The sequence below is a fragment of the Theropithecus gelada genome, chromosome 15 (genome assembly GCF_003255815.1).
Source record: "Theropithecus gelada isolate Dixy chromosome 15, Tgel_1.0, whole genome shotgun sequence".
Taxonomy (NCBI): Eukaryota; Metazoa; Chordata; class Mammalia; order Primates; family Cercopithecidae; genus Theropithecus; species Theropithecus gelada.
Genome location: NC_037683.1, coordinates 68,366,894 through 68,387,851, shown reverse-complemented (window position 1 = coordinate 68,387,851; position 20,958 = coordinate 68,366,894). Strand labels below are relative to the sequence as shown.

The 20,958-nt window shown below is 39.3% G+C and overlaps 1 protein-coding gene across 4 annotated transcripts in view; it reads right to left on the bottom strand.

Moving 5' to 3' along the window:
• Positions 1-18,516, bottom strand: part of MPDZ (multiple PDZ domain crumbs cell polarity complex component) — a 175,541-nt gene extending 157,025 nt beyond the window's left edge. For 3 of the 4 annotated variants that reach the window (XM_025359745.1, XM_025359746.1, XM_025359747.1), the window contains exon 1: positions 18,207-18,419. The gene's annotated coding sequence lies outside the window, so the exon portion shown is untranslated. Of the gene's footprint in view, positions 1-18,206 lie in introns of all 4 variants that reach the window. The other variant, XM_025359744.1, reaches the window with a different exon arrangement.
• Positions 18,517-20,958: the final 2,442 nt, after the last annotated feature.

The following is a 20,958-nucleotide window of genomic DNA, read 5'->3' as shown; positions in this document are numbered from 1 at the left end:
CTTAGACCTTTCAACCTCCAACACCATGAAAATAAATTTCTGTTGTTTACACCTCTCTAAATAATTTGTTATGGCAGCTCAAGCTGACTAATACAGAATTCAACCTTCCCACAGGCCCTCCTCCAAGGACTATGCTATCATGTACTATGCTTCACCCCCTTCTTCCAACCATAACCAAGGGAACCACGGCTAGGCTCCTTAATTCAAGGGAAGCCAATCTAAGTACTGACATGAAAAGCATGAATGGACTAGAGTGTCTCTTAAGAACTTAAGAAATATTGAGAGAATAAGCCAATTAATGGTAGAACAAGAGTTGAGAAGACAGAAGGCAGCTGAGTAAAAGATGAAGAAGCTAAAATGAGGTACACACAAGCCAGAGTTATGAGACAGCAAAAACAAGTCTGTTGATAGAGATAGAATACAACCGACATTAAGAGATACAGGCATTCCTTGGGAGATGCAACACAGCCAATAAGAGGAAAATAGAGTAACTGGTCCCTACAGATGCACAATCACTGATCTCCATTTACAGTGAACTCCATTTTGCCAGAGGTATGTTGTATGAGGCTCTGTTTGCTCCATTTAAACACACCTATTCATTCAAACACAGTCTGCTTTGGTATGGTACCATATCATCATATCCAAAAAAAAAAGAAACTCCTCTCAAGTACCCTTGCTTACGAAATACCCTTGTTCCTTTATTTCATTTGGACACTGTACTTCCAATAAAGATTTGAGGGAGTTAACTAGCAAGACAATTTTAGTAGGACCACTAAATAATTAATAATCCTACAGAAGAGATAGTTACATCAGAAAAACAAAGTGCAGGGAAGCTCCTACACTTGGTGGGTGAATATAACACTATAAAGTTCTGTTTTGCTCAGAGCCTGAGAGAAGCCATTAGCTGCCACCGAATAAAACATAAATCCACTGTTAAAACAAAGGTAGCTGACAGAGTATGGTGGCTCATGCCTGTAATCCCAGCACTTTGAGAAGCCAAGGTGAGAGGATCACTTTTAGCCAGGAGCTCAAGACCAGCCTGGCCAACAAAGTGGGACCCTGTCTCTACAAAAAAAAAAAAAAATTCTTAAAATTAGCCAGGCCTGGAGGCACATGCATGTAGTCCCAGCTACTTGGGAGGCTGAGGTGAGAAGATTATTTGAGCCCAGGAGATTGAGGCTATAGTGAGCTATCATTGTGCCACTAAACTCCAGCCTGGGCAACAGAACAAGACCCTGCCCCTAGAAAATGAAAATTAAAAATTAAAAAAAAGGAATGTGAGCTCTGACAAATTTTCATTATACAAATGAAATCTGAGTAACTGTGAACAATATTTACAAACAGTAAAAATATTTCAGACTAAAAATCTCCATTCAGGCCAGGCATGGTGGCTGATGCCTGTAATCTCAGCTTTGGGAGGGCAAGATTGGTGGATCGCTTGAGCCTAGGAGTTTGAGACCAGCCTGGGCAACATCACAAAACCCCATCTCCACAAAAAATTTTAAAAAAATTAGCCAGGAGTGGTGGTATACACCTGTAGTCCCTGCTATTCAGGAGGCTGAGGTGGGAGGATCACCTGAACCCAGGTGGTAGAGGCTGCAGTGACATGTGATCGCACCACTGCACTCCAATCTGGGCCGACAGAGAAAGACCCTGTCTCAAAAAAAAAATCATAAAAATTAAAAAGAGTTCCACTCATAGGAGGATAGAAATGTTCTTTCTTCAAACTCTACTAGAAAAATTAAGCCAAGTATACATGTTAAAACCTTAAGGTACCACTAAAAAAACAGAAATAGATTCTACATAATATACACACCAAAATGAAAGAAGATGAACTAAAAATACTCGAGCAATTTAAAAGAGGTTAGGAATGGGAAAACAAGGAAAAAGGAGAAACCACAGTAAACAAAAAACACAAAACAAGGGCAATGAAATAAATCCAGATATCCATATTCACAATAAACACAAATGGGTTAGACTCATTTTTTAAAGAACAGACTCGGAGTCCAAACCTCAACAATGAAATGGAGATTTACAGAATAAGTAGTTTATTTATATTTTAAAAATATAAAAAATAGTATATGGGCCACATAAAAATATGTATACACATACTTTCCTCATATTCAACAATGGATTAAAAGGACACATTCTAAAATGACAGTAGATGGGAGTAGACAGATGGAAGTAGTAGCCTCATATGTGGGGACTCAACGGGGGAATTTAGCTTTCTCTTTTTTTTTTTTTTTTAAGGAAACTGTATTTTTACAACGGTTTTAAATTATGCATGTAAAAAGCAGTTGGGTTGAAATATTTATGCATAAAATAATATAATATCCACAATTTGCTTCAAAAACTTCCAGGGAAGGGACAAGGGAAATGTCTGAGACAAGAGAAGAAACAAGACTGACCATGAACTAGTACTTGTTAAAACAGAATGATGGGTATATGAGGATTCACGACATTTATGTACATTTGAAATTTCTCATAATAACTATTACAAAAATAAGGCAGCCAATATGTGAAAATGTTAACAATATCCAGTTTTAGAGGCTAGGACTAGAGATGATTAGTGTAATATTTTTCAAATCCTCCTTATCCTTGTTTGGCAAAAAAAAAAAAAAAAAAGATTTCACCTAAAACTATAATACTAAGTTATTTGGAAAAAAATAATGTTACCATTGGTAAATTCTCCCAGAACAATAATTTATTCAGCTAGACTACTTAATTCCAGCAAAAGTAAAGGAAATATTATGAAAACATTTCTTCAAAATATAATATCTCATAAGGAATCATTTTCAGTTTTACTATTAAAAACAAAGCTTCATTCTCATTTTCTGATGCTATTCTGCTTCTAATTTTACCAAGCTGTTTGAGATACAGGCCTTAGAAGCAGATACTTATTGCCCTGGATTAGTCAACTTCTCATCAGAGAGCAGGAGGGCAGGAAGTGATGAACAACTATTGCTGTTCTACTTTTGAACATATGTTCAAAAACCCCACCTTTGTGAATTATAGGGGATCCCAAGAAAGTATACATATAAACCTGTTTCAGTTTACATAAAACTTATTTATCTTCCATGAATATTCAAATGACAATATAATGAAGAGTCACACAATATATATAAGCTAATACTAAATTATGGAAAAAAGGCATGTTAATCCACAATTATATAAACATACACAAGTCAAAATCACTACATTGACCAAGAATCCACATACTCTAAGAAAGTTTGGTGAAAATAGTATCGTATCATATTTTCCTTTTAATTTTCTAATGGAGGGGATGAAGCCTACTGAAAATGAAAATAAATATAATATGGAAATTGAATATTTTCTTACAAGTATTCTTACATAACAAATGTATTTATACCAAAAAACATGTTCATTACATTTGCTTTGGCTTTTGAAAGTTAGTTTTATTTTTAAGATTGTTGGTCTGAGGCAAAATGCTCTTTCAAACAGTATATATGTTCTTAACTTATCTGCAGATTCTCTAAAACACATAGATACACAAGTTTTATAAAGAATATTAGCAGATTCATATCCGCTTCCAGAATTATATGTTTATATTTTATGATACTTTGAGTTAAATACCTTTATTTACTGCTTACACTCATCTATAAAGTTAAAGTTGAAAGGAGTCTCAAAAAACACATGGGTCACAGAGAAGCTAAAGCTCAATGAGAGTTGATTACGTAACAAATCAGTGGTATGTCTAGGATCAGAACCCTGGACTGCTGGACTAACTCAACCGACCCTCTGGAAGGCTAACTTTCCTTTTCTAAAAATATTTAGACCAATCAATTCTGTTTATAGCCCACTGCATTATATTTATTTCCTTCCCCATTAACCTTCACCCATAATTAAAAAAAAAAAAAAAAAAGAGTCCAGAATACACATTAGAGAACTATGGATTCTAACACTTTCTCTCCGAACATCCATTTTGCATACTTTTCATTCATAACGTTCTCTTCATGTATCTCTGTTGGACAGGGGACCCTCCCCTGAAACTGTTAACTCACACCAAACATGGTGACTGAGGGGAAAGATTTAAGTTCTTCTCAGAATTAAGATTTGGCCTCTTCTGTTCTCTCACTCCTCAGTTAAATTCAAAGGAATTTAGGTTGTTGGGCAGAATGCCCCGTTTGTATCACATTTTCAGTGTTAAGGGTCAAGACACAACATGCCAGGCATATTTCTTGCATAGAACCAGGCAGGGGGATACTTCCAAGAGCTGCCCTCGCAGGTGAACACAACAATGTGTCAATGCCAAACTCCAGAGGCAGCTAGCTGCCCATAAAGCACTCACGGTAGCCACATTATTGTATTGGGGGAAACCTAAAACATGCAGAAGACTTAACTTTGTGCCATAGAATTCTTCAGTGCAGTTCCTACACTGGCAACAAATTCTCCAGGGAAATTCAGGCTCTTACCTCCTGCCCTTTTCCCTGCCTGGAATGAGGCAATTCAGTGAGCCCAGGTCGACTGTGTCCTGGTGCTTGTAAAAAGCATTTGGGCTTTCGCCTGTCATCCCAGCACTTTGGGACGCTGAGGCAGGCAGATCACCTGAGGTCGGGAGTTCAAGACAAGCTGACCAATATGGAGAAACCCAGTCTCTACTAAAAATACAAAATTAGCCAGGCGTGGTGGCACATGCCTGTAACCCCAGCTACTGGGGAGGCTGAGGCAGGACAACCACTTGAACCCGGGAGTCAGAGGTTGCTGTGAGCTGAGATTGCACCATTGCACTCCAGCCTGGGCAACAAGAGTGAAACTCCACCTCAAAAAGAAAAAACAAATTGAAAGCATTTGGTACTCAAAAGCACACCCATGGGACCCAGAAATATAGCTGGCAGCAGGTCTCTGTTGTTAGAACCTATCAACTGCTGTCGGAGGTGATAGTACAAAAAATGTCTGTCATTTCTCAGCTGCCCTCTCACGGACAGGATCTCCATTGAGTTTGTGAGATCTTGATGACACTGGGGCAGAACAATAGGTGGCTTGTCAGTTGTGACTGACTGGCTCCTCAGGGGAAAGTGTTAAATGATGGAGACAATATTTCCAATACAGAGAAAACTGTGGAACTCGGAGGTAGGAGAGAAGACCATAATATTACAACCATGCGCTTCAACTTATCTCCCCATCCAACTTCATGTTCTACTATTCTCCCAAGATCATTTTCTAGGACTTTCCCAACTCTTAAAATAACTCTACTTCCACAATTTCTCTATTACTGTTCCAAATGGCTTCTCCTGGAATCTTTTCTACAAAAATTATGAAAAGCGTTGTATATTATATAAACTCCTTAGGTATCACTGAACTAAAGTACTATACATAATTAGATATTTTTATCCTTCCCCATCCATCAGCACCTCCAAAATTCAGTCAGTGGCTTTCATGACTTCCCTTTGCTGAACGTGGACAGGAACAAAGTTTACAAACTTTACTCAGGAAAGGGCAGGCTCAAATTTCTCATCAGAAGTCCTTTGGGAAGAAAACAGCATTTGGAATAATTATTTAATGTGGCTGTTTTTCTCTCCTATACTGTGCTCGTGGTAACTAGTGGTTTGACTCCTGTTGGTTCAGTTTCAACTCTGCACAGAGAAGTACAACAGATGCATGTACTGAGAAGGGCTTGTGAACAATCACATTCTCTCTCTCCCTCTCTTGGCCCATTCTTTGCAATACTTTTTGTGGAGTATTTAGCAATTCAGAACCCTTAAATTCAGCAGACAGAAGAAATCAACACTTTTTTTTTTTCCAATTATCAATCTTAATTACTTGAAGATATAAGAAAATTTTGTAAGCTTTTACTCTTTCCAAACATGTAACTTGTTAAGACCACATTTAATAGATTCAGTAGAGAGTCAAAGAAAATACTATAACTTTTCCAGGGTTCCCTAACTCAGACCTTTTATTAAGCCATCCCATTTTTCCAGTCATTATTATGTGGGGTATTGAAAAGTCTATATAATGAAATGTCAATAATTATCTGAACAGTTTCATGCAAAAGTAATCTCATTCAGCTACTCGAGGATTTGGGGTCAGAGAAAAAGAAGAAGGAAGAAGGATTTAAGGAGGATAAAGGCTTAAAAGCCTTAATCAGAGGGATGTCTACCCTGACAAGAGTCCCTAAGTAACAAACTAACTTTCCATATCATTTCGCTGATGTAAAAAGGCAACTTTCTTCCTCAGGAACACATCCACCACCAAATACTTCAAGAGGCAAAACTTTCCAAATATATATTCATGACTAGAATGTCTAAAATGTAGGCTTGGTTGCAATACACAATTTAAAGCAACAATCTGTTATTTGGGGTTCTTCAAAATACTATTCAATAACAACTAATAATAAAATTGCATTTAAGAATTGATTGCTATTGCATCTGTTATAATAATGACTTTCCCAGAAAATAAAATAGGCTACATAAGTAAATTTTTTAGGTAATGAAATTGGCATCAGTTTTAGTGTTTGAAATGAAACCATTTGCTTATAATACCTTCCATATACCCTATCCCTGTTTTCTTAAACAAAACCTATGTCCTTTACAAATATGTATTTCCTTCAATCCTACCAAGAGCTCCATACTTTATACCCTCATTTTCATGTAAGAAAATTGAGGTTCAGAAAGATAGTGTTTTCTCCTACATTCATGAAGCTTTTAAGCAACAGAGCTCTTACCTATGCTGTAAAGTACACAGTTTTGTGATACCTTCTTTTCCATTGCTGAAAATTAGGTGTACTTTTTACACTACTGAGGATCCCAAGACACACCCCATAGTACTTCAAAGAAGTAGAAACAAATTTGAAAATTGCAAACTACAAAATTCAGCTTATTCAAAGTAATGACACTTAAAAGTATAAATTCATCTGAGAAAAGACATGGAGAAGAATGTGTTTGATGTATGGCAAGACACAAATAACAGGGGAGGAAAGGAAGAAGAAATAATTGAGGAAGCTGAAAGGGAGAAGGGATGGAAAGATGGAATGACACTGAGATGATTTGGAAAACTCTCAGAAAATTCCTTAGCATTCACCAGGCTAACAGAATATAGAACAAAGTGGTGTTGACTGAGGTTACAGACGCAGAGGAAGAATTGTCATTTCTCCCACCAAAGTGAAATCTGATCTCAAAGGAAGAACTTCAGCTCCCTTTTCCTTCACTCACTGAGTAGCAAAACACAGAGTCATTAAGTCTGAGTCACTTCCCTTGTGACTCAGTTGTCAAAATCCTGTAAGATAAGGTATTCAAAAGTGTTTGGAAATGGGAGGAAGTATGGAAGTATTAGACATTTATTATTAGCAACAGTATTAGCATCAGAATGGCTAATCATGTTTCCTAATTTTAAAAAATGAAGAGCAAAAAGAAAATTATATACATATATATAAATATAGATATACAGATGATACTTATAACACATCCCAAAAAAACCACACCAATTCATCAAGTATTAAGTGAGCACTTACATATTCCTAGCCATGTGTATAGGAAGATTTAGCATGTGTATAGAAAGATTTAGCATGAAGGTACTTGCATAGGATTCTTCAATTCTCAAATAAATTTTTTTCATATCTAATTTTGTATTTATGATTTTCTATTATTTTTAAGAGAACCACCCCAAATTCCATATACTTCAGGCCCCCATGTCTTTATCCACCTCTGTCACTGAAGCATATGATAAAAGAATAATGAGGACAAGTATCTAACTTCTGAGTTCCCAATTTAGTGGAAAACAGTAAGTAATTACAGGGCAACGTGATAGGTAAAGTTCTCAGTACAGAGGAATCCAATACTGCCAACATGAGTCAGAAAGAATTTGTAAGAGTTATGACAGATGAATCATCTTGAAGTATGAGCCTATCAGGAGAGTGTGGAGGAGAGCAGTAAAGGGAAAGGCATTTCTTACGAAGGGAAGGACATCTGCTAAGGCAACAAAACCATAAAGAACCCAGAGAACTTGATGACAGTGAGGCTGCCGCACTTGGGTCCAGAATGACAAGAGCTATGAAAGTAATGTTTCCATGGCCTCATTGGGGCTTTGCCCTGCGGGCATGCTGGGCCGTGCAGGGACACTGGGGAGGGAGTTTGGAGGGTACAGGGATTACTAAAATTTATTTTCTGATAAAACAATTCTGGTAATAGTGTAAATATTTCATCAAAGAGGGAAAAGAACTAATGATAATACAACCAGATGTTAAGCTTTTAAAACAACCTAATCAAAAAAGAATGAGAGCCCAGATGAAGGCAATGGCAAGAAAACAGAGAAAAGATACAGACTCATTAATTAGAGGCAATCAAAAGAACTCAGTGACCACTTGGTGACTGTTAGGGCCAGGAGGGGTGAATAAGTGACAGAAACAGAGGTTGACTCTCCCAATGATTTTAATCTGGGAAACTAGAACTATCCTATCAGGACATCATTTAGCTGAAAGAACAACAGCAGAAAGATAAATATATGGTTTTAGAGGAAAGAGAAATATGGTTATATTCTTTTTGGACATACTGAGTTTGAAATGCCTCTAGAAAACAGGAAATAATAGAATTTTAATTTCATGAAGGTAGGAAGTTTTGTGTTGCTGTTGTTTTCTTTTTCTCTTGGGGCTATATCCCCAGCACCATAAATAATGGCTGTGAGATAAATTAAAAATCATAGTGGAATCAATAACATTCCTGCAAGTTCCAAGATGAAACAGTGTACATATATAGATGAGCATATTATCTAAAAAAATAAAATTTGTCATGATCTTTTCTTATTCAGCTCCATACTAAACCAAAACAAATGTACCTTTGGTGTTTCTGTTAATTGAACATGCATACACACAAGAAAAAAATAAAATTTATTCACAATAAAAAAAGTATTTTTCATAATCTGTACCAAATAATTCCTAGAGAGAACCCTGTAGTCCTCTGCCAGCAAAGAGGTGTTACTGTCTAAATCTGCTGATAAGCTTGTCGGTCACTGGTAGTCTACACAGTTGAGAATACACTGAGAAAATTCAGCAAGAAATGACAATTTACATGCTGCTGGCAAGATTCCAGGTAGTTCAGATGAGGGAAAACTGCATAAAGGAATCCAAATTATTATGAACCTATCTGAACACGTACCTTAGCCATATAAGAAAAATAAGCATGGAGCAATTCGATCCCCTAATTACTAATTCACAGATAATGTAACAACCTACACTATTTAGTTACCATACGTAATTCTATAGGATTCATTGGGGTTATCTTGATAAGTGATATTTTCTCCATGAAAGCATTTTAAAAAGGCTTATCTTTCAATGAATGTGACTATTTGCTTCTTAATTAACTCATCTACTATTTAACTGCCTCCATTAACTACTTTTACTCTGGCACTCAAAGGACTAAATGTTAATATTAACAGCATAAACCAACTTTTACTTTTGTAATAATCCAGAGAGGACATCTGCTTTAAATGTAGTTTGATCTTGTTTGTCACTTCAACTAAGTGATCAGAAGGTACAGACAATATATAAACATTACAAATGACCCAAAAAAGGCTGAGTGGTTCCAGCCAACATAACAGGTTTTCATAACAGAATGAAGACATCTTGTTTCTTGATTTCATCTGACCTTATAGCTTAGCTGCATGAGCTAAAGTTGTGTTGACCAATACAGTAGCCAAGAGCCACAATGAAACAAGCCACTACCTGGCACTTATACCTTGGCTAGTTCTAAAGGCAATATGATGTAAGGGTAAAAGACATAGCATATTTTGGAGAGCTTATTTTTTTTAAGAAAGTAAAATATCTCAATAATGTTTATACTGATTAGATGTTGAAATAATAATTTGAAGAAAGTGGGTTAAATAAAATATATTATTAAAATTAATTTCACTTACTTCTGCTTTTTTCTTTACTGTGGCTACAGAAAACTTAAAATTACATGTGTGGCTCACATGATATTTCCATTGGCCAGAGCTGATCTAGAATGATGCAGATCATCCCCTCTCCAACTCTTGGTGTGTTTGATGATCTGAATTGCAACATACACAGAATGGCAATTATTTGAATAATTTCAGCACCAAATTACTCCTTTGTTATCCAATTCACTATATGACTATCATATAAATTTGCCACAGGAGTGACAGATAAAGCTATCAAAAATGATAAGAATTACAAAAAATATGCAAGTGGGTGAGGAATATTTAGCAAGCAGTCAAAATAAAGCATTGGGTTCAATACTGAAACTACTGTGCTGTGCTTAAACTCTTCATAAGGTAGGATACAAAAGTTTATGGAAAGCCTCAATAATCTCCTGACTTTTTACTTGATCATCTCCTATCTTTCAAAATTAAATATTTTTAAATCTTTTTTACAATTACCAGTAGTATTTTTTAAACTACTGACTTACATATTTTGAAGCTCCAACATTTAAATAAGGGCATTTAAATTTTCTGTTATGTTTATCAAAATGGGGCATGAATTTAAGAAGACTGAGAAACACTGTCAAATACAAAAGTCAGACGCACACAGTTGAATCCAAAGGGGATCAGAATATGCCACTCCAAAATATGCTACTTTGGCATCAGGATTATTTTGAACTGAAGGCAAATAGGAAATGGAAGACAGGAGCACTCTCTGCCCTGGCCCTTTCTGCGTAAAAGTAGAACACAAAATTTCCTTTGTAAATGTGACATAAATGTCCATTTGTAAAGATGATCATCTCTCCCTTACCAGTGAGAACAACTTTTATCACGAAAATGATGCAAAAACCCCAAATCTATCCTCTTCTTTGGGTCTCTTCTTTTCTGTGTAGCCCCCATGCACATAAAATTAAAAAGATCGATTAAATGTTAATCTGTGTTTTGTTAGTTTTAATTAACAGGCCTCACTTATAGAACCTCAGAGAGTAAAGTTTTTCCTCCCTCACAAAAGCAAGAATGAATATGCACCATAAGACAATGGACAAAGTGCAGGAGAGTTCTAAATGACTTAAAAACTCTTTAATGGATATCCATGCATTGACTACTACTACTCAGCAATGACCAGTACTAAACTATGAATACAGGCAACATGGATGAATCCCAAAATAATTACATAGTGAAAGAAGTCAGACAAAAGAGAACATACCATATGATTCCATTTATTTAAAGCTCTAGCGAATGCAAACTAGTCTATAGTGATATAAAGCAAATGAGTAGTTTACTTGGAGATGGGAGGGGTGGGTAGAGGAAAGGATTACCAAGGGGTATGAGGAAACTTTTGGGGGTGATGGATATGTTCACTATCTTGATTGTGGGGGATAGCTTCACAACAGCCAAAATTCAACAAATTGTATACTCTCAATATGTGCAGTTTATTGTCAATTATAACTTATACCACAATAAAACAGTTAAACAGTCCCTCCCACCTCCTTGAGAAAAGGATACGGGCTGAATAGGTTGACTTTAGCATCCAACAGATGTTCACTGAACATCTTAATGAAGCTAGCTAGGGAGCAATAATCCAGGCCCCAGGGCCATTTCTTCTCATTTCCCTACCTCAGCCACAAAACAGAGCTAAAAATACTTTGTGACTTAGTCTAACCCAATATATAATCAATAGATTATATCAGAATGAAGAGCTGTATCCAATGCTGTAAAACAGCATAGGATAACTACATTTCCTAGCCCAGAAAACTGAATGTGATGGGAAAGGGGAGGAAGGGTCAGACAACACTCCACTGAATCATACCGATGAGGCCCCTGTAGTCCCAAATGGGAATATGAGGCCGGGCACGGTGGCTCACGCCTGTAATCCCAGCACTTCTGGAGGCTGAGGCGGGGAGATCACCTGACCTGAGGTCAGGAATTCAAGACCAGCCTGGCTAACATGGTGAAACCCCGTTTCTACTAAAACAAAATACAAAAGAAAATGAATGCTGTCCAGAAGAGGATTCGGGCCTGACTTATTAAAATGCAAAAATCTGGGAGACTTGTGGGGAGTGAGAAGCAGAGGAGGAAATACATAAGCTTTATGAAATTTATCTAGTAATGCCTTAGACAAAGCAGGGCCTATTAAGGGGGCTGCTATGGTCTGAAAGTTTATGTTCCCCCCAAATTCATATGTTGACATCCTAACTCCCAAAGTAATGGTATTAGGGGGTGGGGCCTTTGGGAGGCAATTAGATCACAAGGGCAGAGTTCTAATGAATGGGATTAGTGCCCTTATAAAATAGGTACCAGAGAACAGCCTTGCCCTTTCCACACCACATGAAGACACAGCAAGACAGCATCATCTACGAGCCCCTCGCCATTCACAGAACCTACCAGTACCTTGATCTGGGACTTCCCAGCCTCCAGAACTATGAGAAATAAATTTTTGTTTATAATGGACCCACTGTTTGATATCTTGTTAGAGCACCCCAAATGAACTAAAACAGGGGCCTAGCAAGGTATAAGAGAAACTGGACATATCTTAAATATATCAGAGAGGAGTTTTTAACTTGTAGAATAATCATTAATCTTTATGACTCTATCATCATGGTTTTGTTAGGTTAGTGATATCTCATGAACACAGAAGGATAGCTTCTCATGACCATTTTCTATGACGGTTCCCTGAAGCAAAGTATCCTATGGGGCCACCTGAGTACATAATATAAAGTTATTGTGAAATTAACAATATGACTATTAACGCTTAATTTTAAGCAGAGATCAAAATTTTTAAAAATACATTCTCCACTGGTGTCCTATATGCCACGTGGTAGTGAACTGTATCATACCTCTTCAAAAGACCTGAGACATCAGTTCAAACAAACGCTATTAGTATCAACTCAAATTATATGAACGTTTAATAATCTCAGATCAGATTATGCTTACTGAGAAAGACAGCAATTGGTGAAATCTATTGATCAATAGCTCTATCTATTCATTTGTTATAACAAAATAATGTAAGTATCTTCCTTTTCAAAATACGTGTTTTGGGGATTTTCTTGTGGGAGTGGTATATGGGTGATCCAATTACAGGCAAGTTTTCTGTCTTCTTTTCACTTGTACCTTCCATACCTTTTTAAATGTGCTATTTACTAAAATAAACAATTACCTTATGTATTTTAAAAAATAAGCAACAACAGTAAGTTTTTCCTTAAGTTTTGTGTTTTTCTCTTTTTTTTAATAAGTGTTTCATTTTTCACTTTCTCCTCATACACTTATTTATAACACCTCGGATCTGCAAGTGGTTTACAAGAAAATAACAATGAATGTTGCTTTTGCAGACAAATAAAACTAAAAGGTGGATAAAGATAAGAATTCCCTAAACAAAACAAATTTAACCACCGCAGGCAGACAGGCCAGAAAAGAAAACAAAAGCAAGAATTTGTCTCTTTTTATCTTTTTTTTTTTTTTAAACTTAGTTGGCCAGATCTGGAAGAATGGTTCTAATGGTTTCGTTAACTCAACAAATACAATTGCAACACCTAAAAAACATAAAATAAAAATAAAAAGTTTTTATTTTATGTAACATAAAATCCCTTTTATGAATCATATTTTCCCAAAAGGGGGAAACATTTCTGAAGGAAAAAAAGATTACGCCATATATTACCCCACAAAACATGTATAAGAGAGTTTTTAGATCAATGGAATTTAAAGAATAAATTCTGTTGTTTTAATCAGACTCAAAAACCACTGAGATATTTACAACACAATGTTTCAGCTTTGCCAAATTTAGCGCTTTACTATTTTTAAGAACCATTAAAAGAAATATTTTAAGAAAACGAATGCTTTTATAAAACACTTAAAAAGAAAATTAATGCTCTGTCCACAAAAAGGAAGGTCATAGAGGCACAATTTCCCAATGAACACCCAGAGAAAGAAAATAAGTGGCCTCAGGCCAAAGATAAAATACCTTTGTCCTCAAATAGCAGTTTCCCTTTCTTGCCAAACATCAGATTACCCCAGTAATGGTCAGACTATGCACTAGCCTCCAATATGATCTCACTGCCTCAGGGTCTCACTAGCTTACAGACTAGGTCTCTTTGAGAACCTTGTTATGGGCTAAATTATGTCTCCTAAAAATCCACAGGATATCCTAATTCCCTGTACCTCAGAATGTAACTGTACTTGGAGATAAAGGTTAAATGAGGACACTAGGGGTGGGCTCTAACACAATATGACTGGTTCCCTTATAAAAAGAAATTAGGCCATAGACATACACAGAGGGAGAGTATGTGAAGAAACAGGGAGAACTCAGCCATCTACAAGCCAAAGAGAGAGGCTCAGTAGAAACCAATCCCACCAACACTTTGATTTTAGACTTCCGGCCCCCACAACTGTGAGGAAATAAATTCCCGTGGTTTCAGCCGCCCTCCCACTCTGCGGTATTTTGTCAAGGCAGCCCTATCAAACTAATACAGATTTTGGTACCAGGAAATGGGGTGCTGCTATAACAAACACCAAAAATGTGGAAGTGGCTTTGGAACTGAGTAACAGGTAATGGCTACAAACGTTTTAGGGTGCATGTTAGAAAAAGCCCAGATTGCACTGAAGAGGTTGTTAGAAATATAGACACTAAACGTGTTTCTGGTAAAGTCTCAGAAGGAAATGTGAAACGGGTTACTGGAAAGTGGAAACTTCAAGAGATAAAATTCAGCCTGTACTTCATTGTTCTCCATTAATTGCTCTTCCCCATCCGAACTTTTCCCCTGGGCACAAAGCCTCTATCGCACTCCAGAAATATACAAATTGAATACGCTCTTCAGTACCCACTGCCCACTCACATCCCAGCCTCTTCCATACACCATGCCAATTTTCAAGGCAAAACCACTGACTTAAGCTCACTTCATACCAAAAATCTTTCATTTCCACCCTCTTATCTCAAGACCAAAGCCCCCTCTGTGTGTTATTTACTAACCACAATGATAAGAGCAAGTAATCCCTATACTTAACTACTTTCCTAGAATCCCTGTAACATTTTTTATGTGTAAAACCTTTCTATAATTTCTCCCATTAGATTCTTCCAACTAAAACCCTACGCTTCTGGAGCAGAATCGTATTTATTCTGGGTTCTCCTCAATGCCTAACCCAATACAACAGTCTTCCTAATCCACCTATTACTACCTACTACATGAATACCTCGGATCTTCTCTGGAAACATATCACAGGAAGGCAATGGATTCCTCACCACTGGTTTCCTTTATTGAGAAGTAGTTATTTATCTCCTTAGTCTTATTATCCCACATGGAATCCCACTAAAATTATTTAATCACAATATATCAATGTTACCATGCTAAATATCATTTCCGAACTGTACTTATATAAATGTTCTCCTTGGTATGACATTAATTTACAAGAAAAAAATGAAACCTTTATTGTTATAAATATGGGGTTGATAATGTATGTAACAATATCAAATGAAATCCTACTTCAAGCCAAATAACTATTTTTAAAAGTACATGTAACTGTTTCGGACATATATCATCATTCATAGGCACCATCAAGCAGTCCTAAATTCACCAGGAAGTTGTCTGCTTCTTCACTTTAAAGTGTAGGATCTTTCTCTGGCAGATGTGCTATTCGCTCTACCATATTTGGGGACATTCTGGTCCAACTTTGCCTCAAAATATTTCATGAAATTCAGAGTACTTTGTATGTTTCCAAATATACAAAATGTAGCCAACCTGCAACTCAACCTGAGAGACAAGACTATGTCGGATCTGGGATGTAATCTGGAGAAAATAATCTGCCTCTAACTCAGGATAGCTACGTTCCGGGCAATTCATTGTTCTTCTCCAGCTTTTAAACCCCTTAATCTCAATTCTAGACAATGGATTCACTTCATCATTTGTCAAGTAAAATCTCTCCATCCTAGCAGTTAAAAACTAAAAGTGGCCAACTAGGCCTAAATCCATGAAAGTTACATTTCAAGGATTTCCAAGAATCTCTCTCAATAGCTTCAACTTGTAGAAATAAACTAAGCTCTGAGAACAGCTTCTATTCCTCACAGTTAGGTGCATTTAAATGCATCTGAAAAGGAAAGATGTCTTTAAGGGCCAACCAGAGCAATGTCTAGGTGACAGGACTTTGAAGCACACTAAAAACTGACTAATGATCCTTCCCTTTCCAAGCCACAACCATCAGGCCCAGTCAATAAAAAGAAGTGTGGTAAAGAGACAAAGAAAACCAGAACTAGAGAAGGTACGTGAAAAGAATGAACACAGAAAGGAACAAAGGGAAAAAAAGAAACATATGTAAGAAATAAGGTACACCATAATCTATTAGTAATACGTTGAGAATAATCTTCCTAAGTTTGTTCGTTTTGGCAAACGAGATAGGAAAGAGGAATGGAGAGTCAAAGGGTACCCAAAACTAGTTTTGCCTACGTTGCACACAAGGGCACAGGTGCATCCATCCAAAGCGCGGTATTGTATTAGAAGATCAAGTCAAAGACCTTCAAGTTTTGCTAGGTTTTTATTTATGTTTTTTATTTACTTATTTATTTATTGAGTCAGAGTCGTCTCGCTCTGTCGCCCAGGCTGGAGTGCAGTGGCATGATCTCGGCTCAATGCAACCGCCGCCTCCTGGGTGCAAGTGATTCTCCTGCCCCAGCCTCGCTAGTAGCTGGGACTACAGATGCGTGCCATCACGCCCCACTAATATTTGTATTTTTAGTAGAGATAGGGTTTCACCATGTTGGCCAGGATGGTCTTGAACTCCCGACCTCAAGTGATCCACCCACCTCGGTCTCCCAAAGTGCTGGGATTACAGGCGTGAGCCACTGCGCCTGGCCAAGTTTTGCTAGGTTTTTTAAACACTATTGTTTGCCGAAATTCCATCAAGTGCTAAGGCATACATTATACAAATTTAGATGGTTCCAACATTACAAGATGTTCACTGTAATCACTCACACCCAAATTCAACATGTAAAACTCCCAAGCCCGAAGCCATCACCTCCTCCTCGTTAGTTTTCAGATAAGGTGTTATTCTATAAAAGGTAACCTAAACCAGGAATTTCTAGGGAAACACGAAGGGGATGTTTACATCAAACTATCTACAAGGCAGGTCAAGGCAGTCTGGTCACTTATCAGATTCCTTCTCTATGACATCAAAAGAACATGGAGAAGTTTTCCTTCTAGGCTGGTGAAGTCATAGTCCTCTTATCTATCTGGTGATACCTACCAAACACTAGCCTCCAACCACAGCCCCCACTGCACAAAGACAGTGCCCATTGCCGGGGTCTTCCCAAGCAGAGCACCTCAACAGCGCCACCGCGGAGGAGAGGTCCCCGGGGACCCCCCACTCGCCCCCAGTGACTGCGCAGTGGCCTCCACCTCCCGCCGGCGCCTGGCCACTTCTCCTCCCCCGCAGTCTCCGCTTGGATTTCCATGTGACTGCAGGGAAGAATAGCCCGGCCTTTGTGCCTCTGCAAAGAATGCAAGCAAAAATGTACACCATCACCACCCGACAAACGCGCTACTCCGCAAGGCACAAAGCGTCTCCCAAATATCGCTTCCCGAGGAACATCCGGCATCCTGGGGCTGCCAAATCACAGACAAAGGCGCCCATCAGAGCGGGGGGTGGGGGGGATTAAGGGAGAGACAAGATCAACATGCTCCCACCAACGGGAGCTGCGGTTAAAAGGACATGGGCGCCAGGGGTGGGGGACGGGGAACCGGTACCAATTAGCGGCTTGCCTTGGGGTCCCCGAGGCTAAGGCGAGAACGCAAGACCGGGAGCATTGCTGCCCACTCTCTACCGCACCCCGCGCAGCCCGGCACCGCGTAACGGCGGATAGGGCATCCGGGCGCGGCCCCGGCAGCGGAGAGCAACAGGCTCCCGCGCCCCGGAGGCCTGGTCTGCGCTCGGGACCCCCAGGCTAACACCCCACCCCCCGCCCCCCGACACCAAGACTGTGCCCCTCTGGGTCAAGGAAAAGGAAGAACTTTTAAACCTCTTAGAGTCAGCGAGAGCAAAAGAAAGGGGTAGGGGTGGCTGAAAGGTCTAGGATTATCCATCGCGGGGGTGGGAGGAGTGGAGACTTGCGAGTAGCAAAGGAAACTTCTAGACCCCATCCTTTTAAAAAGCCACAGCAGCGGCATCCGCGAAGCGCCTGGCCGCGCGGGGTGGGGCAAGCGCACCGCCCCACCGCCCGCCGCCACCCCCACCCCCGCGCGCCGAGCCCCGGGCGCCCGCGCACCTTCCCCGCCGGCGCGCGCGCAGGGCGCGGGGGCGCGCCTCGGCCTCCGGGCCTGGGCTCACGCGCCGCTTACCCGGCTCGCGGCGGCCGCCCAGGGCCGGGTCGCGAGGGGGCAGAGGGCTAGGGAGCAGGGGTCGCCGGGGCCTCTGGATGCCTCGCTTCGCCCACGCTCGCTGTCTTCTGAAGTAACGGCCCGGCGAGGAGCTTCGGGATCAAAGCGCACAGACACTCACGCGTGACTGAGAAACTTAATCCCGCGGCGGCCCGACGCCAGCCTCGCGCTCCGCCGCGCCCCCTCCCCCAGCGCGCGCCGCACTTGCGCCGACCGGGGCTGCCGCGGAGGCGGCGGCGGGGCCCAGGCTGCTGGGGCTGCCGTGACGCCTGCGACCGGCGGGGCGGCGGGCGCGCCTCGGCCAATCAGGGGACGCGGCCGAGCGGGCCGGTGCGGGATTTTAAACTCGCTCCTGGGCCGCTAGGCCTGGGGTGTGGGTAGTGGACTTATGAGGTGGTCAGATAAAATACAGACTGGCCTGTTAAATGGGAATCTCAAAAAAGGAATAATTTTAGTACAAGTATATCCCTTGCAATATTTGGGACGTACTTATACTACAAAGTTCTTCATTGTTTATCGGAAATTCAAATTTAATGGCAGTCTTGAGTTTTTATTTGCCGATTTTGTCAACCTGCGGAAACTGATAGCCTGTTTCTGGATCCTCAGATTTTCCTTATGTGCACTGCCCTGAGGATGCTTTCTGCATGGGTAGCTTACTAAGTGGCATAGGATACTGATGAGAAGCGCTTTAATCAGAAAGCGGGGTGGGGTGGGGGGGGGGGCAGTCGTCTCACTTTCTAAGAAACTTTTCGCACATCAGGGTGCATTCTTAGTCTGATGATCCAATTAAAAAGCAAAAACAGTAAACATGGAAAAGTTTTTAGAGTTGCATGGCCCCAGGAAGAACAGAAATTCATTTTTTATTTTGTGCCACTTAAGATTTTCTTTCTGTTATCCTGAATTTGGAAGTCCCACGAAATTTTTTCTGCATAAGAAACTCTTTTTCAAAACATCTCTCTAATATTATAGGACCAAAGGATACTCAGAAGTCCAATTTAGAACATTTAATAGAATTTCTTTTATTATTCTGAATAAAAATACTCTTTTCCCGTATTCCTTGGCCTTTCAAACACAGTCACAGCTGTTGACCTCTCTCTTCCTAGAGCCCTCCCCACCCCACCCCTCCTGTAATTCCATGCAATCACATTCTTGGTTTTGCTCCTTCCTCTTAGTCAAGGGCGGAGGTATGGGCTCTGAAGCTTGTACAATTGGGGGTCTGCTTTAACCAAAAAAAAAAAAACAAAAAAACTTTCTTTTGAAAAATCCAAAAATAAACGTCCCTGTAAACACATTGCTAGGGTTGCTCCCAGGCAAGAGAAGGACCCAGAATGTTAAACTACTTCAGTTTCCAGATAGATCTGCCCCTGTCACTAGGACACTCTTCAGTCTTCTTTGCCACCTCTCCCCCAACCTTTAGATGCTGGAGTTTCTTAAAAATCAGTTACGGGCCCTCTTTTCCTTTTAACTCTTACCTCTAAATACGTTTTCACTTCTAGCTTATCATCTAGTAGCTATGGAATCTTTCTTACATTCATACCTTCAGATTTATCCATATATTCAAGTGTTTATTTGACTTCCCTCTTTGCTTGTCTCAAACCTAGATTGCAAAAAAAGAAAAAATGCAACCATGATACTTCTGCTCAAGCCTGGTCATCTTCCACAGTTCAGTGTCCCAGTGAATGGAACTGCCATAGATACATGATTCCCACAAACTAGGATAAACCCATTGTGATGCATTCTTATTGTACCCTATGCTTTTGCTTCATAATATTTATCCTATTTTGTAAATATGCATTTAATTTTGTAATTATGCAATGTCTCTTCCCACTTCAACCATAAACCCCATGAGAACAGGGGCTAAGTCACCATTTTATCCTCAGAGCCTAGTAAAAACTTCACACTTGGTTGGCACTCATATGAAATAGGACGAATATACAACTGCAAGAATGAACAATTTGTCCAGATAACTTTTGTGTTCTTGTCATAGAGTCATCTCAAGGCATCCCATTTGGAAAGGATTTTCTTATTGCTTAGAAATTCCAAAGGGCTCCTCCTCTTTGAATAGCACTTCTACTTGTCAGTTTTCAAATCTGGTCATTCTCAAATACAAAGGAAGTATGTGCATGAAATGTTAGCTGCTGGGAGAGTGTAGGAGGAAAAGAATTTCTTAACTAGCTACTGAAGAAATTCCGTGAGTCCTAAAATTTTAAATGGCGTTTTTTTATATTGAACCATAGGGAAAGAGCCCATAAAACTGAATTAGAGGAAAGTTTTAGAAATTTAACTCTCTGATTTATTGTGGATAAATGAGATTAAAACAAAGGATTTTACCTTGGTTTAAAAGGTGCTATTGTTCTAGTCTCCTTTAGCCAAGCAAAATCCATGTGCCCTCTTTAAACAACAGTGTATCAGAGGATAAAAAAACATCTTGTTTAGATTAGTCCTTGCATAAAATTATCCAGCGTTTGGGGATAATTCCACCCAGAAGTTTCTCCTTTTGAAGTTAACCTGCAGAGCTATTGCTCTATTCTCTGTAACTTGTTCTAATCCAGAAAACCTAAGATTTTCTAGAAATCCACCAGGGATATTGCACTAAAAAAAATACCTAAAATAGAAGTTAAAAACATTAAATTAGTTGAAATAAAATCTTGCAGAGAAAGACAAAGTGTAAAGCAGATAGACTCTGTGGGATGGGTTGAAACTTACCCTGTAA